A 17,276-nucleotide genomic window follows, 5' to 3' on the forward strand; every position below is an offset into this window, starting at 1 on the left:
CTTCCTACTGGAAATGGGAATAGAGTTTGCAGAGACCCTGTGAGGAATTTATCCCAAATAAGTTAGTGCTACTTTCACATAGTTTCTTTGCCAAGTTTGCTATCTGCATATATTTTTATGAGGGACAATTAGGAGAACTTCACAGTTAGTAGAAAATCAAATTACACTTTTCACCTTTGCCGCAAAATTGCTAAGCCCTACGTAACTTGGTGACTTTTCGTCGCTGTAATTTTTTACTAAAAATTCTGTTCATCCACTGGGCACAGTAGACAAGGCAGAACAGACCCACGAGAGCTGAGGAAGAAAACAATAAATTGAAAAATCCTGAGCTTAGTCAAAAAGCATTTGCGTGTGTTTCCCATGGTCTAAGAATGCGTTTTAACTTTTAAACTCGCCCACTCAGTTCCCTTTATAAAGAGCACACTGCTTAATTACAAAGAATTTATTTGCAAACGATAACTTGCTTGATTGTTACAACACTGTTGTTTGATCTTGTTCTAGTAATTGCCATAGATAGTTTCTTTAACAGAGTCAAGGCAGGTTTAAATGCACCTTGATTTATTTGTCTCCTGAGACATCTAGAAGGTTGAACCAGCATCATTTTAAGGCAGTGCACACAATCCATTTGGGCTAATATCATTTTCCTCCTAAACCTAAATTAAAACAGGTTTGCCTTCCCTGCCCCGCCCCCATAACTAATTTGAACATACTTAGCAGAGCAGTATTTAAATATATTTAAGGATTAAAGATTATTTGATATATACAACATTAAAAATTTTGTGCCAATGGAAACATCATACAGAACTCTGCCTTTGATGAGTGAATTCACTGGAGGCCTAGCCATTGTGTTTGGAGAGTTTAATTTGGTTTGTGGTGGAGGGACAGCTGGCAGAAATATTTGTTATATAACAATACACCTGCCTAGACAGTGAGAGTGGCATAGCTCTTCTTCCCCTAAAACCGAGAGCAAAGGGCTGGTGAAGTTTTGCCTCTACCCCTGGCAGACTGTCCTTGAGTGGTGGGAACACGTGTTGCCTTCCACTCCTCTGGCCGCTGTTTCATCTCACGAAGGCTGACTGCTTGCCTGAACTAGGGAGGTTTCCTGCCTCAGAAGCCAGTCTTTGAGGTTTTTCTTTTCTACGCCTTTCATGTGTATGGCGTTCTTCTAGATTTTCCAACGTTGGGAGTGCTGGACCTGTCTGCTCAGTTTGAGAATGTCCTATTAGGCTGTGGCCACACACACGTCTCTGGTCGCCCCAAGTCTCTGGTTGTCAGGGCTAGTGGTCATGCAGTGAAGGCGAATCAATCAGCGCAGGGCCGTCTGGCCTGGTTTGGGGTTTTGCCTGACTTTTCTGGACTGCCATCCATCTGGGCCGATGCCTTAGGATGGAAGACATCTTCTAGCATTTAATCTAATTAGCCCCTGCCTTCCTGGAAAGGCAAGGACATCCCTCTTAGTAATGCATAAAGCAGGATGGTAGTCTTTTAACATTTAACACGACTAATACTTGTCTTGTAAAGATGTTTCCTGCTGATCTCAGCTGCTTTTCTCAGTTCTTGGAAAAACCATCATTGTGTGTGTGTATATGTTTGTGTGTGTGTGTGTCTCCAGATGTTCACGGGTTGATGCTCAGAGTTGATGGTTGGGAGAGGAAGCGGGGAAAGGTGGGTGCTGCCTCATTCTGAAAGTGGTGACAAAAGGGAGGAGGTACAGTAGCTTTGGGAAAGTCACTTCTCTTTCAAGCGAGGGTAGTATTACCTCATTCCCAAGAGGTTGTTGGAAGAATTAATAGTTGCTAGGTTCACTGCCCTGCGAAGGCAGAGAAGTGCTCTGAAAGCAATGAGGGTTAGGGGTAGAGGGGGCGGCTGGTACTTGTGTGACCTGAGTTCAGGCTTTGGGTGCTGCTGAGGGTGAGTGGGGGAAGCAGATACAGAAGTCGAGTGGCAGACCACCACCCTAGATCAGCCTCAGTAACGTTGCTCATGATCCAAAGATATCTGTGGAATGTGGTGTCATTTGTCTGACATCACGAGGTGACTGGTCAAACTCAGTGTCTGGATGTAACGAAGTGTCTGGTATCAGTAACATTTTAATCCTACAACCTGGGTTCTCTGTACTGGATTATTTCCTTCTGCCCTGCTCTTGGCCATCTGGGCACTGAATGTTTGTAAGTATAGCTCTCATCTCAATATTGTTCTTTAATTTTGAGACTCCCAGGTGTGGAAAATGCCTAGGATTTTCAACTTCCTTCAACTGTGAGTATGATAGGATTTTGACTGATTTTCGTGTATGTGATGGTAAATGGAGAATCCTCTAGAACATGGGTTGGCCAACTTTTTCTGTAAAGTGCCAGATAGTAAATGATTTCAACCCTTTGGGCCGTACGATCTCTGTCACAGGTACTCAGCTCTGCCGATGTAACTCAAAAGCAGCCTTCACCAGTACATAAATGGATGGTTATGGCTGTGTTTCAATAAAACTTTATTTACAAAAACAGGTGGTGGGTGAGGTTTGACACACAAGTTGTGGTTTGCCAATCACTGCTCTAGACTTCAAAGTGGCTTATTTTTTCGACCCTTAACAGAGAAGGACTTCAGAAAAAGGCTTTCCTGAGGGGAGAAAAAAAGACAATGAATGCAATTGTTTTACGATCTTCTCCCACAAAATTTTAATTCTTTAAGTAGTGGTTGTCATTGAAAGAATGTACACCTGTTTATTGCTGCAGTGATTTGAAGGGGTTGAGTATTTTGTGCTCTTGATTTCTGTTAATGGAATTTCAGTCCTTCTTTGGAAGACCATAGTATACATTGAACAGGCTACTTCTGGTAGATGAGCTGTTTGAACAAGGACAAGTTCTGCGTTAACTGGTTGGGTCTTTACTCAGCAATAACATAGTGATTAAGGGTGTGGGCTTTTGTGTCAGGCTGTCTGGACTGAAAGCCCAGCTCTGCTGTTTACCAGTTGTGTGGTGGTAGGCAAGTTACCTAAGTTCTCTTTGCTTCAGTTTCCTCTGTTAAAGTGAGGATAATAATAATAGTTAGTGAGAAGAAGAATAGTATTTTCTCATCAGTTGCTGCAAAGATGTTCAGTGATGTCATGTATGTAAAATGCACAGCACAGTGACTATCGTGTAGTAAGTGCTAATTAAGCATGAGCTATTATTACATCAATTTCAGTGTCAGGAGTTTGCTGTAGTTTTGCTTAGAGTACGCTTCCAGGAAATAGATACCATCTAGATTCTGATCTCTAGGGTAATATATTTTTTTCTTGCAGATGGCTTTACTAATTTCTGCTCATCGGTAAATAACACTAATAAGTGCTATAAATTGTGCTTGAGCAGGTATTCATGCTGCCTGGGGACAGCTGTACAGAACTGATGATAAACAATTTATTTGCAGCAAAGTCCAAGAGAGGATGCTCTGGCACTAGTACCCCTCCTTGGAGGCCCTGCTTATCAGCACATCTTCCAAGACTTGCTTTTCACTCAAAAATCAGAAAGGTTTCATCCTTCTATGTTTTCTGTCTCTGGCAGCTGAACTGGTGCTGTCACATCACAAACAACTCCTTTTCTTAATATACACATCTGGCATTGGCAGTTGGACTAACTTCATAAGAGCACATGATCATCACTCATTACAAGATTAAAAAGTACCCCATGGCATCACTGATGTTTTTTAACTTTGATCTTTTGCAGTTGTGATTCATCTCAGTTATAAAACTTCCCTTTAAAGGAACATAGCCGATGACTTATTAGAACCTTCATCTTAAGCAGCGTAAACATGAGAAGGTGCACATCTTTACAAAATGCCATTTATTTTCTTTGCCAGCTTATCATTTTAAGACATGACATCATACTTAAGATCCCAAATTTGTAAGTCTTGTGTTCAGGCAAGGCGTTTTGACCTCCTGGTGGCAAGTTAGCTCTGAAGAGGTACTGCCGTATGATCGCCAGCAGAAGTCAGTGGACCAGCAGCAACAGTAATGCGTTTTGGTGCCTCTTGTTTTTCCCTTTTTTTTTGGCAGTACGCGGGCCTCTCACTGTTGCAGCCTCTCCTATTGCGGAGCACAGGCTCCGGACGCACAGGCTCAGCGGCCATGGCTCACGGGCCCAGCCGCTCCGCAGCATGTGGGATCTTCCCGGACCTGGGCACGAACCCGTGTCCCCTGCATCGGCAGGTGGACTCTCAACCACTGCGCCACCAGGGAAGCCCTGGATGCCTCTTTTAAACATCAGTTTCTATTAGGATCCTTTGTTCTTTGTATGCGCTTGGTTCCAGCTGCAGTCTGCTTGAAAGAATTTCTCCAGGCAGGTGAAATCTCGCTCAGCAGTGTCATGTTCTATTGCAGTGGTTCTGAGTTAGGGAAGAGGACTGATGGGAAGGGTTTTATTGGCTGTGCAGAGGATGGAAAAAGTAAATCACCTTACACAGTCAGAAGCCTTTTCATTCTCTTGCTGCTTTGTCAGTTTTCTGTTGCTAAATAACGAACCATCCCCAAACATAATGGCTCTTACTTTTTTTTTGGCTGCACCATGCCGCTTGTGGGGTCTTAGTTCCCCGACCAGGGATCGAACCTGGGCCCTCGGCAGTGAAAGCATGGAGTCCTAACCACTGGACTGCCAGGGAAGTCCCCATAATGGCTTAAAACAGCAACCAGTTTATTATTTCTCTTGACTCTATGGGTTGACTGGGGTTCATCTGGATGGGTTTTCCGTGGTCTTGCTTGGCATCTTTCTTGTGTCTGCAGTAACATGGTGGCTAGTGCTGGAACATGCATGATGGCCTCATTGCTATGTCTGGTGCCTTGGTGGGAAGGCTGGAAGGTTGGGCTCGGTGGAATAAGGGGACAGCTGGGCCTTTCTCTCTCTCCTGTAGTCCCAGAGCCTCCCCCTCTCCATGCGGCTTTTCCAGCAGAATCTGACTCCCTATATGGCAGCTCAGGTCTCCCTCAGGTGCAAAAGTGCGAGCTTTCAGGTCTTTGTAAGGCTTCTTAAGGCTCAGAACTACTATGGAGTTACTTCCTCCACATTCTGTTGGTTAAAGCAAGATACAGGTGCAGCCTAGCCTCAAGGCGGGGGGGAACCCCACAAAGATATTAACGATGGGGGCAGTGGTTCACTGGACCACCAATATCACCAACTTCCATCAGTGCTTAGATGGGAAACGTCATTGTTGCAACAGGAGAAATAATTTTTTGAGGTACCATCTCCTGAAAAGATCTCTTGACTTTTTAATCTGGAAGACATTTAAAGTTCTACAAGGTGACTCCAAGTTTCGGTGATAGTAGCTTCACTCTGAACTGGACCAATTTGGTAATTACCAGATGAATTAAAGGTGGGTGTTACCTTGTGGTACTTGGTATTAACAGGTCAGTAGCAAGCCAAGCCAGATCAATACTCTTATTTGAGAAGAACATTAGATCTTTGAACACAAAGAGGTTATTAGCCTTGCTTGGCAACATGGCAAGTCTGTAGCCAGAGTATCTTATGACTCTTCAAATGAGCAAGGCTGGAGGCTTTGTATTCTACATCATCCAGCACTGAAAAGTCTCACTTGCCAGCACACCTGCAAACCTGATACCTAACACACATGGATGGGTTTCTAATAGCTTTTGTGTGTTGTGCCCCAGGGAAGTAAATCATAGTTAATAGTTTCTCTCAGGGAGAGACCAGAGCCATCACCTGTGTCCTTACTGCTGGGACACTCCCGGTCACTGCTGGCCAGCTACCTGACCTGACCTGGTGGGAGAAGGGGGAAGCCCCGCCTTTTCTTTCCCACCATCCGGCTCCTTTCCTGTAGGCTTGGAGTGCATGGCTGCAGCAGTGCTCTGCTTGGCTCCGTTTGTGACTTCAGTAGGGCTGGTGCTTAGGTGAGTGAGAGCTTCTCTGGATGTGCAGGGCACATGTGTGTTTCTAGAGCTGCCTCAGCACCCTGCTTCACCCAGCTTGTCGGGCTTGTGTCTTGCAGCCAAACTGTTTTCTTTTCCCCGACTTGATCCTTCTCACCTCTGTCCAGTTCATCAGCACATTTTAAATTCTTTAGAGAACATTTTATTTTTCCATATTCTTGGGCACTTCCAGTTGCAGACATTTTACCTTATAAACTGAAGGTAACAGATGGAATCAAAACAGAGTGGTCTGGGCACAGAATCGTCTCGTTTTTCTCCTGTGCTGTTCCACCCAGTTCTGAGACTGGGTCACCTCCAGTCCCGTGAAGGGTGGCGAGAATGGCGAGCTTGGTATTTTCTCTGCCTTATTGCAGATGGTGTCAGTGGCAGCTGGCTTTTATCCTCCACTACTCTTCATCCTAGTTGGGTGAAAGAATAGGCTTTTGATGATGGCTGGCCCATTACCTTTCCTTATTTATCCATGGTGGATGCTGATATAATGCTTGGTCACCTGTGAAAGAAAATGGGGGACATGTAAAGTGTGTTGGATGGAGGGACAGCAGAATTGTTTTAAAGCTATTTGATACATCTGGACACAGTTCTTGTGTTCACATTCTTGCTGTCTGTGAAGACAATTTGAGATACCCTTGCTATTGCTAAGCCTCATAACATATTCCTGAGGCCACAGACCTGAATTTTAGTCTTTGGTGGAAAGTCTTAGTAGAAAAGCCTTTAACTCTTATTTAATGGGAAAAAAAATTTTTTTAATGAAAGATTCTTTAAATTCCATAGTGCTTTACAGTTTTCAAAAGTTTCACACACATGATTTCATATAATCCCATTATAACCCTTTTCTTTTTCCCCTACCCCTATATTGTCCCTCCCCTCTTCCCACCGGTAACCACTAGTTTGTTTTGTATGTCTGTGAGTCTGCTTCTTTTTTGTTTTATTCACTAGTTTGTTGTATTTTTTAGATTCCACCTGTAAGTGATATCATACAGTATTTGTCTTTCTCTGTCTGACTTATTTCACTTTGCATAATGCCCTCCAAGTTCATCCATGTTTCTGCAAAAGAGCTCTTCACTTCTTGACTTGCAGACTTCCAGTGGTTCTTCCCTGTCTCTGAAGTGCCCATGGAATTCATGTGCTGGGTACATGTCATGTTTTGATATTTACAAGTCAGCAACACAAGCAGCAGTTTGATGGTCATAAATATTCATCCTTTAGTCACTAGTATACAAAACATCGTTGAACTTTTTTAAAAATATATTTATTTATTTATTTATTTATTTTTGGCTGTGTTGGATCTTTGTTGCTGTGCGCAGGCTTTCTCTGGTTGCATCGAGCGGGGGCTACTCTTCTCTGGGGTGCGTGGGCTTCTCGCTGCAGTGGCTTCTCTTGTTGTGGAGCACGGGCTCTAGGTGCGGAGGCTTCAGTAGTTGTGGCATGCGGGTTCAGTAGTTGTGGCTCGCAGGCTCTAGAGCACAGGCTCAGTAGTTGTGGCGCATGGGCTTAGTTGCTCCGCGGCCTGTGGGATCTTCCTAGACCAGGGCTCGAACCCGTGTCCTCTGCATTGGCAGGTGGACTCTTAACCACTGCGCCACCAGGGAAATCTTGTTGAACATCTTTGACTTAAGAGAATAATCACAGTTTTAAAAAACTGTTCCCTCTCCCCCTTTCCTTAAGGAGGATGGTGAGGGAGAGTCAGAAGCACTGGTGGAGGTTAAGTCTGGTGGTTGGTGGAATGTGCTCTTGAGAAGAGCATTTTTAAATCCCTTTCAGTACTATTTTTTTCTGTTGACTGACTGTCAGGGGCTGGGAAGATGGCCAAGAAGGAAATGACACATCGAGAGGCATTTGGGGTTGTGCAACATTCTGTGGAACTGATGCAAGGCTATATGGCCTGTTTACACATTCCTTTGCTCGCAGACGGCATGGCAGTAATTGAATTCAGCAGCACATGGCATGCTGCAGCAAGGAGCCGGGCCTTCACATCCTTTCATGGCAAATTGTCGCAGCCGTTAAAACACGCTCGTGTCCCTCCTTTGCACTCTCCCCTGGCTTCCCAGTTCCAAATGTGCTTTCTCAGTGTATCGGACGTGTGTTCACAAGGAGTGTGGCTTTCCCAGTAAGAACACCTTGTCCACAGACACAGTTCCAGTTGATATATTTACTTGTAACTAAATATAGCGTGGCAGGTTTTCAAGCGATATATGCTCTCAAAACACACACAGACTGGATCCAAGTGTGTCACCGGTTTATATCTCACTGTAAGTCAGAAATCATTCATTCTTAAAACAGTGGTAGGGACTTGAGAGAGAGGAAAAAATTTTTTGGCTTTATTTATTTTATAAAAGATAAATTTTCCTTCCCAAGAGAGAGAATTCCCAATAGATCCCTGAACTACTTTACTTCTATTTTGTTTGCATTCTCGCGTTTGCTTCAGGAAGGGATGGACCAAGGAGAATAGGAAATACTTAAAAATAACAGAGAAAAAAAGATTTGTTATGTTGCTCTTCATATTCATACTTGTCCCTACCTCGCATGTTATAGCATACCTTTATGAGGTCAACTAAAGCCTATCTTTGGTCTTCACATAAAATCTTGGAAGTTTTTATTTAGGCAGGCATGGAAAATAATTGCTCATGTTCTTCGAGAAACTCTTGGAAATTAAGGGAGTTCATAAAACACATAAATTGAAAATATTAATTCAAGGTCATATGCAGGAGACTGTATTTGGGATGTGGTACTTACATAGCAAAGGAAGGGCTCCCCGTTCCCCGCCAGATTTCTCTGCTGCTATGCACTGGCAGTAAGACTCTTTGCTAGCAGACAAAAGGACTTCATTAAAATTCAGGATTACGGCTTATTTCCAGACACCTCTGAGAAAGGTAACTCAAACTTAAATTCGTATTAAGATAAAAAACAAGTCATCTTGAATCCTTTATTGGGGGTGGTCTTGGGGAGATAAAGGGAGAGTAATCAGCCAAGTCCTGGGTACTAGAAGTAAACAGAGAGTCAGGTGGGCAGGCAGGGCCTTGGCCAGCCTTGAAGGCAGTCATTGCCAAGTTCAAGTGTTGCAATTTTGCTGCAGGTCAGCTGTTGCAGTGTGGATTCCTGATGCTTTTCAGGTCTGATGTATTACTAAGAGTGTAGGATTTTATAATTTCAAGCTGTGAGTTTGGGTTTTTGTATTTCCATATTTCCCCCTTTTGCAAACATTTCCCTTTAATAAGAGTATTTCTCATCTAGTTTTGTTCTAGATATGTGCCGGCTTTTTTCCTCTCCTGGTTTGCAAATTATCATTCCATTTCTTTCTTTTCTTTTAGTAATTATCATTACTATTCTAAAGTGTATATCTGTCTTAATAAAACTCATCATAATCTCTGTCTACCTCTTGGATAATAGAAGAACCTTAGCATACTTTTAACTGCGGTCACTCTCTCTCTCTCTTTTTTTTTTTTTGGAGTTAGAGAGATCTTGTTTTATTTTTCTCCCTTTTTAATTGAAGTATAGTTGATTTACAGTGTTTCTGGTGTACAGCAAAATGATTCAGTTATGTATATATATATTCCTTTTCAGATTCTTTTCCATTACAGGTTACTGCAAGATATTGAGTATAGTTCCCTGTGCTATACAGTGGGTCCTTGTTGTGTAATCTATTTTATATATAGCAGTGTATATAAGTTAATCCCAAACTCCTAATTTATCCCCCCCTTTTCCCTTTGGTAACTGTTAAGTTTGACTCTGTCTCTCCTAACGTCGCTGTCTGATTCTTTTTCCCTGTGGCCTCGCGGCGTGGCATGCGGGATCCTAGTTCTCCAACCAAAGATTGAACCCGTGCCCCCCCTGCAGTGGAAGCGTGGAGTCTTAACCACTGGACCGCCAGGGAAGTCCCTGTCTGATATTTTTATCTTTGTTTTATGCTCCCCGAATTAGTCATCATCAGTATTTAAATTGTTTATTTCTTATTTACCTGTATGTTTATCGATTTATTCGCTCACCATTCCTTCTTGCACCTCAGTTCTTCCTTCTGGATTCAGTTTTCTTGATGTAGGTCCTTTGGTAGCTCCTTCAGCGAGAAGCTGTTTGTCGGAAACTCCGTTTTTTTTCCTGAAAACGTTAGCAGTTGTGGCTGCTGGCTGCCAGCGTGACACTTTGTGAGAGGCACCCTACGGGGAGTCTGGGAGCCACACTCCTAGCCATTCTCTAGGCTGAGACTTTCAGGCCATTATGATCAGGTTAGTGGAGTAGTAGTTAAGGGAATGAAATCCAGGACAGGTATACTTTCATGAACGATGGATGAAAGGAAATAGGGGCTCTGAAAAGTCCAGAGCCAGTGGGTGGAGAGAGGTGGTGGGAGGGAATGTTCCCACAGACAGAGTCAAAGGAAGGGACATTTAGGGAGAGGAAATTCAACCCCCCAACTTCACTGTTTTGCCTTGGGCAGGGTCTGTGGTGCTCTGGAACTTTCTATCCAAATTTATGGTAAAGAACTCCATCACTGCACTTGACTCCCTGAGGTCATCTGGCTGCTGCTCATTGAACAACCAGAGCAGCACTTCTTAGATGTTGTGTCCACATGTCTTCTGTCATTTTATTGAGAGTGCAGGAGTCAGAGCCAAAAGCTGCTTCATTTAGCAAAAGAAGGTAAATGAGTCATTGAATGAAGCAGGGGGAGAAAACAGATGTGTGGACTAGAGGAGCATGGTTCAGGAGAACCAGGGCCATGATCTTGGGTAGTACTGTCTGTAAGCAAAGTAGATGGGGTGACTCCAGTGTTGGCTCTGTGCACGCCTCCTTGGAGTTAAGCAGGAAGTGGCTGGTGGGAAGAGGTCAGCTGACACTCAAGCAAGCTGGTACTTTCCACCTTTTCATGGCTCCTCGGACTGTATATGCACTCTGTGTGACATGCATCTTCTCATTCTTTACCTTCTTGACACTAGTTTTCATGAGCTACAGCTTGGGTGAAAATGCCAGTATGTATTTTGCTGGGCAAAGCTCAGGGTGATTTAACCTGGGCTCTATGCCTCCTTAGGGTTGGTCCTGGAAATTATTCGTAGAAAAATATGGGCCCTTCAGAGAGATGATTAAGGTGCTGAAACACTGTTATACCGGAAGTGAGGAGATATATAGATGTGTTAAAAAAAAAAAAAAAAAGGCTGATTGTGAAGTCTGGGTTACTAATTCTAGAGCTTTGGTTTCTGTTTCACCTCCTTGCCATTCACTCTATTCTACAAAAACAAGTTACGATATTTTTTGTACCATGAGGGCTATTTCAGAGCAGTTTAACGGGGATTTCATCTGTATTGGTAGTTTGTGTTGAAGATGTGGGTTCAGGTATGGTTGAGGGAATTGGAGGACCTGGAAAGTCCTCTTCTGAGACCTCAATGCCATCTTAGTGACCGTGAGCAAATCTCTACACTTCTCTCCAGTTCAATTTCTTCATCCTTTTAGTGGAAATAGACATGAAGACAACTTCAGAATAGCTGGGAGTAACCCCTAAGGAATGATCATAAAGTACTTGGCACACATGAAGGACAGCTTAAATACCAAATAGTAATTATGTAGCGCCTTCCTGCCAAGGGGTTCCAAAGGCTTAGACTGTTACCTCACTGATTCTCTTTACATCCCTTTGAGGGATGCATTATGCATTTTATGGGTGGGTAAACTGAGGCACGGGCACTTGAAAACTCATTTGCTGCATGTTGGTCTGCAAGTCAGCAGATGATTTATGGAGGTAGGCAAGGAGCCCAGGTCTCTTCCTGTTCAGTTATTCACTGCTCAGACTCCCTGATGCTTCGTCATTAAAGTCGTGGGAGCTCCTGGTATCGTGGCCCAGGGTATTCTTGGTTGATGTTATGAAGTAGTATTACCTGAGAGGCAAGCCTGGTGATGTGGTAGCCTTGCTGTATAGTAAACAAGTCCCAAGGTAGAAGGCCTCACACACAGAAGACATATATATATATAGGTAATTATGTGTGTGTGTGTGTGTGTGTGAATATCTACGTGTTTGTTGAATGAGTCTTGAATTCATTAAGATGAAAGTTGAACAGAGCTGAAAACACCGAATTTTGTGTGACGAACCCAAGTTTTGTAAGTTAACCCTCAGTAGAATCTCACTTTGCATACCATTGAAATAAAGCTAGTTAACCTTAAAAAAAAAAAATCACCCGAGTAGAAAATGCAGACAAGTACGTGGTGGAAAAACTAGAGAATAAAAATTAATCAAAAGAAGAACATTTTAAAAAGGTCCATTATCGCATCTCCAAAGATTTCCACTGCCAATGATACATCCTAGATATTAGTAAATAATATTCATTACTCATTAAATTATCATAGAAATGAAATGCCGGCTCTTCTGTGAAGGGCTCAGCCATGAGGACATAGCATCAGGAAGATGATGGGAATGCTACAGGAGGCGTGACTATGTTGAAGCTGAAAGGAGAGAGAATAACTGGACACGAGATTAATTGTTTTAAGGAGCAGAAACAAGACGATGGGACGGACTACAGTTTCCAGTTAAAGCCTTGGAAGAGGCAGCAGCTGTCTCTGTGATGGGGGGGCGGGTAGGGCAGGGCGTGGCCCTGGCCATGTCTGAATGATTAAATCAGATGGATGTGGATGGGATCCCGCCTCCTACCACCCTGTCCCACTGCTAAAAATACCATCCCCCCAAATACCACCCCCATTTGTAATAGCTGACAGAGCCCTTTATAAGACAGTTGGAGATGTTTCTTCCTTTCCAGTTTTATTGAGATATCATGGACTCACAGCACTGAATGCGTTCAAGGTGTACAGCATAATGGTTTGGCTTACCTACATCATGCAATGATCACCGCAGGAGGTTTAGGCAACATCCATCATCTCCTATGGGTATGACATTAAAGAAATAGGAAAAATATTTTTTCCTTGTGATGAGAACTCTTAGGATTTACTCTTAACCGCTTTCATATATCATAGACTGCAGTGTTAATTAGATCACTCATGTTGTATATGACATCCCTAGTACTTATTTATCTTGTAACCGGAAGTCTCTACCTTTTGATGGCCTTCATCTCATTCCCCCTCCCCCCTGGCCCCCGAGATGTGTTTTAAAATGTAAATAGTTCCAGCAGTGGAGACATTTATTCCTTCAAAACTTGTGTGTGTGCTGTTAGCCAGTGCCAGTCATACAAAGCAGAGCAGACATGACCCCGCCTTTGAGGAGCCATTTGGTGGGCAAGACAGTCAAGAAGTGGGCAAAAGAACCTTTGTCTATAATTGCATCTAACTGCAAGTTGTGACAAGTGTTGTAAGGGGAACTGATGTAGTAATAAAGAAGGATGGGGCATTGGGGGACAGCTAGGAACCTATTCTAGAGTGTGAAGGGAAGGAGGTTCCACTAGAGCAGAGACCTGAGGGTGAGACAGAGCCAGCTCTAGGAAGAGTGGGGAAGAGGCTTCAAGGCAAAGGGCACGGTCAGTGTCAGAATCTAATATTTCATTCGATAGAGGAGAGGCCATAGGGAATGCCTAAATGGTTGGAGAAGGTTGCAGAGAGAGTTGACTAGAATCACACACCCCAAAGCTGCCTACCGTTCTACCCACGGCTGGTGTGGTGCAGTTTGAACAGCACAGAAGGGGTCTCCACGTCCATCCCGACTGGCCCCAACCTCCCTCGTGTGATTCTCACCAGAGAAGGTGCCGGAGATTCTTCTTTGAGTTAAGGCTTTGAGGACAGGACCTTCATAGATGTTATCTGCAAGGCATAGCATATTTTAAGACTTTTTTTGGTTAACAACTTGGTTTAAATAAGTGGATCAGATTAGCTAGATACTCATTGTATAACAGGATCGTTTGGGGAAAGTGGGTTGAGAAAGGCCCGTGAAGAGCTCTGGTGGGGAAGAACGCATGGGAGTGAGAACACTGGTTCCCAAAGAACATGTTTTCCTTAGAGAAGGAGCCGCCGGAGTAGGTTTGTACCAAAAAGAACCCAAACAAAGCAGTAGGTTTCCTATTCGAGTACATTCTGTGGGTTGTGTGTAATGCACTAAAGTCCTGGGTTTTTATAGACAACGAGAAGCAATTCCAAAGGTGAGCTGGGTTTCAAAACATAAGAGCAATGTGGAAAACTTAAGAATGTTTAGCAAAGAGCATTGATGATGATTAAAGGATTGTAAAATTGAACGTATAAGGATAAGTTGAAAGACTTGGGATTATTTAGCTTCAAGAAGAGGAGACTAAAAAATGACTTAATAACAGACTTCAAAATTATGAGGAGTTATTAAGCTGTGTATGGTGACCAGCTGTTTTGTTTCTGGCACACACAGAGTAGGTTTTCACTGAAGCATGAGAGATGTAGGTTAGATTTAAAGAAGAACTTCTTGACTCTAAGAATAGTTAAATAGAACGGGTGGCTGGAGGCTGAGGTTTTGACTGGAGGGCTTTTCATTCGAATCTCTTCCGTTTTCTTGATTCTCTGTGTGTTTATGAAGTGCAACAAAGTGCCACCTTTCTGCTTTTAAAATCAAAGGCACGATTTCTGTTTCCCATTATAATTCTGAAGCTCAGAGTCACAGAGGTTTATAGACATAAATGATGAGGGTAATTTGTCTTGCTTCAATGGCCATTAGAATCTTTAATTGAGAAAAAATATGATGAACAAGAGAAACGGATATGCCACATGGTCAAAAAAATTGTTATTGATAATCAGAAGAGATGCATTATTAAGAATTTGGGGCCGAGTGAGGGTGAGACCATTTTATCCTTAGAAAAACTCCGGTTTATTTGATTTGGGTATGCCATATTCAAAAGGTAAAGTTTTAGGAAGTCGATTCATTTTTCTCTGTTCCCTCCATACTGGGAGAAATTAAAAATATTTCCAGGTGACACCAAAGTTCATATAACCTGGAGCTTGAGAGACGCAATCCAAAAATCACCCTCAAGGAATTTATCGGCAAGGAGAAGGAAGGAGAGGGGAAATAGGCAGGATTTATTTCTGAAAACAAACCTTCATGCATTTAAAAGCTGGCACAGCAGGGGAGAAGTTGAGCAGAGCAAATCTGAGAAGGGCTGACGTTATCCACTGTTCCTTTCCGCCATGGAGCTGGAGCCGAAGGGAAGCAAAGAGCCCAGCTTACCGGGTTAACCTTTCTCGTGAAGCCAAGTGTCAGAGTTTCTGTTTTAAAATTTATGCCTTAATCCACTCATTCACTGATTAAATACCTGTCTGAGCAACTTTTGTAATCATAAATTAGCACGCCTGCAGATGGTTTGCTTGAAGCACTGTGAAAAACAAAGCACACACATATGTAGTGTTCTCAGATGGGTTCTTTGTTTTGAACTAAGTGGATATAATTTTCTCTAAAGGGAAAGAAATAATCAAAGAGACCAAAGAAACAGACTTTGAAACAGGTGACACGACTGGAAAGGCTAGATGGGTGTGGTGCTAAGCTAGGGGAAAGGAAAAATACTCAGAAAACATATTTTTCTTTCCTCCCAAAATAGCTTGGGCTCCTTGGTTCATTAAGCACATTTAGACCCTTGAGCCACTACACTTGACCTTTCCAAGGCATCGCTGACCATTGGAGAGCCACCCACAGCCCGCGGTTGGGTCAGAAGTCACAACCTGCTTCCTTTTACAGGCCTCCTTTCTTCCTTGACTGTGGTATTTTCTTAATGGCCTTGGCACTTAGGGACTTTATTGAGTTATTTTTGTGATTTCTACATTTGGGTATCCCTCACCCCCAGGTAATTTATTTTCAAAACCCCATCCTAAGGATTCTTAAAACCTACAGCTGCCTTTTCCACTGGAAGAGGTGACCTAAAGGGGATCAGTGGCCCTTCTTTTCTGCTCTTGAGGCCAAGAGATTGAAAGTGGGAAGGAAAAACAACTGACAAGAGATGTGGTTTACTCCTATTATAAAAAGGAGCCCTCTTCTGAATCCTTCTTTGTTATGGGAAAAGTCTCTTCATTATACATATGTGGGCAGTGGAAGGGAATTTATTCCTTATTTTCTGTGATACTTTTGAAATACTGTGAACCGAGGCTGGCTATGTTTCCCTGAGGAATGAGCCGTGAAACTGATCATGTATCGGTTTATCTGAAGCAACAGAAAACCCACTGGTGTGTCTGTAGAAACTGTCCGGTTGTCTGTTCTTCTCTGAGCTCTTTTCTTCCCTGAGGACTTAAGACTTGTGAACCAACCTCCCATTCCTTTAGGAAAACTGTGACAGAGACAGAGTGAGAGCTTTCAGTGGTCAGGGCTTCACAGAAGGTTGGACACATGGCCATGGTAATGTCTAAAGCATAATCACGAAGGATGAAGGTTTTTGGAAAGGTCCAAAGGGAGCAAAGGTGGATGATTTGGATGGCGTGTTGGCGGAAGGTCCTGTGCTTTGATCACCTCTCGGGGTTCCTGCGTGGGGTGTCCGTGGGTATTTTTAGAACTCTACATTGCTGGCACAGATCAGACATAGCAAGGAAATTTGCTGGGGCCAGGGATACAGGAGTTTTTGGAGTCTATAATTAGGAAAGCATAGATGGACCAAAATGTAGGATATATACCCATTTTATTATTTACAGAACATATTTCGGCCCCTTTTTAATCTGTTCTATGTTGGTTCTATATATTGTAAGCTCCGATTCCACCGTTCCTTGGTGGAGCCAGGTAGCTGGAATAACCCAAGCCGGACACGTGCCTTTTCCCTTTGCTTTCATCCAGGCTGTCTAGGAGTTGTACTGAGGATTCGGTTTGACTGTAGTTTGTCTGTCACGTACTGGCCCAGTGGTAGCATGCGAATTGAAGTTAGTTATAGAACGGGATGAGATATAGCAGCACCGGCCACCTTTTCTTTGCTGCGGGTCCACCTTCCACCATCGGCTCAGGAGAAGCCCTTACGTGGTGTGGAGGCGACCACTTCTGCATTCTCTGTTGTTGGGGGAACTGAAATAAAAGTAAATAAAAATTTGCAACTGAATTGGAAGAAATCTGACAGTGAAGGATGAGCTGTAGCTTTTGCAGCGTGAGATTTGTGGCACACGCTGACCAGAGGAAGGAAATCTGATGATCTAGATAGATGCCTCTGGTTGTTAGCACTTTTGTTGTGTGCCTCTAGGCTGGGCAGTCAACAGGAGGAGCCAAATTCAGCTGTAAATAAAGGCTTTTATGGGGGAATGGGGAGATCCTTGTGTTGGAAGGAGTAGGTGGCATTTCTGGCTCATTTATATATGTCTCCTTTCATTCTTTTCAAAATAGGAATAAATTGCACTAAAAAAATCTATTGGAAGACAACTTAAAAAAAAAATTTTGCTACTACAAAGAGCTTCTGAAGGCGAAACATAGCTGAGCTCTATTCCTAGTTCTATCCCTGGTACTATTTGGCCAATTCTGGGAATGGATTTTGAT

The 17,276-nt window shown here is 43.1% G+C and overlaps 1 protein-coding gene across 3 annotated transcripts in view; it reads left to right on the forward strand.

Moving 5' to 3' along the window:
- RUNX2 (RUNX family transcription factor 2) overlaps positions 1 to 17,276 on the forward strand; it is a 123,605-nt gene that overhangs the window by 16,259 nt on the left and 90,070 nt on the right. The gene's annotated exons all lie outside the window — the stretch shown is intronic.

The sequence above is a fragment of the Physeter macrocephalus genome, chromosome 18 (assembly GCF_002837175.3).
Source record: "Physeter macrocephalus isolate SW-GA chromosome 18, ASM283717v5, whole genome shotgun sequence".
Lineage (NCBI taxonomy): Eukaryota > Metazoa > Chordata > Mammalia > Artiodactyla > Physeteridae > Physeter > Physeter macrocephalus.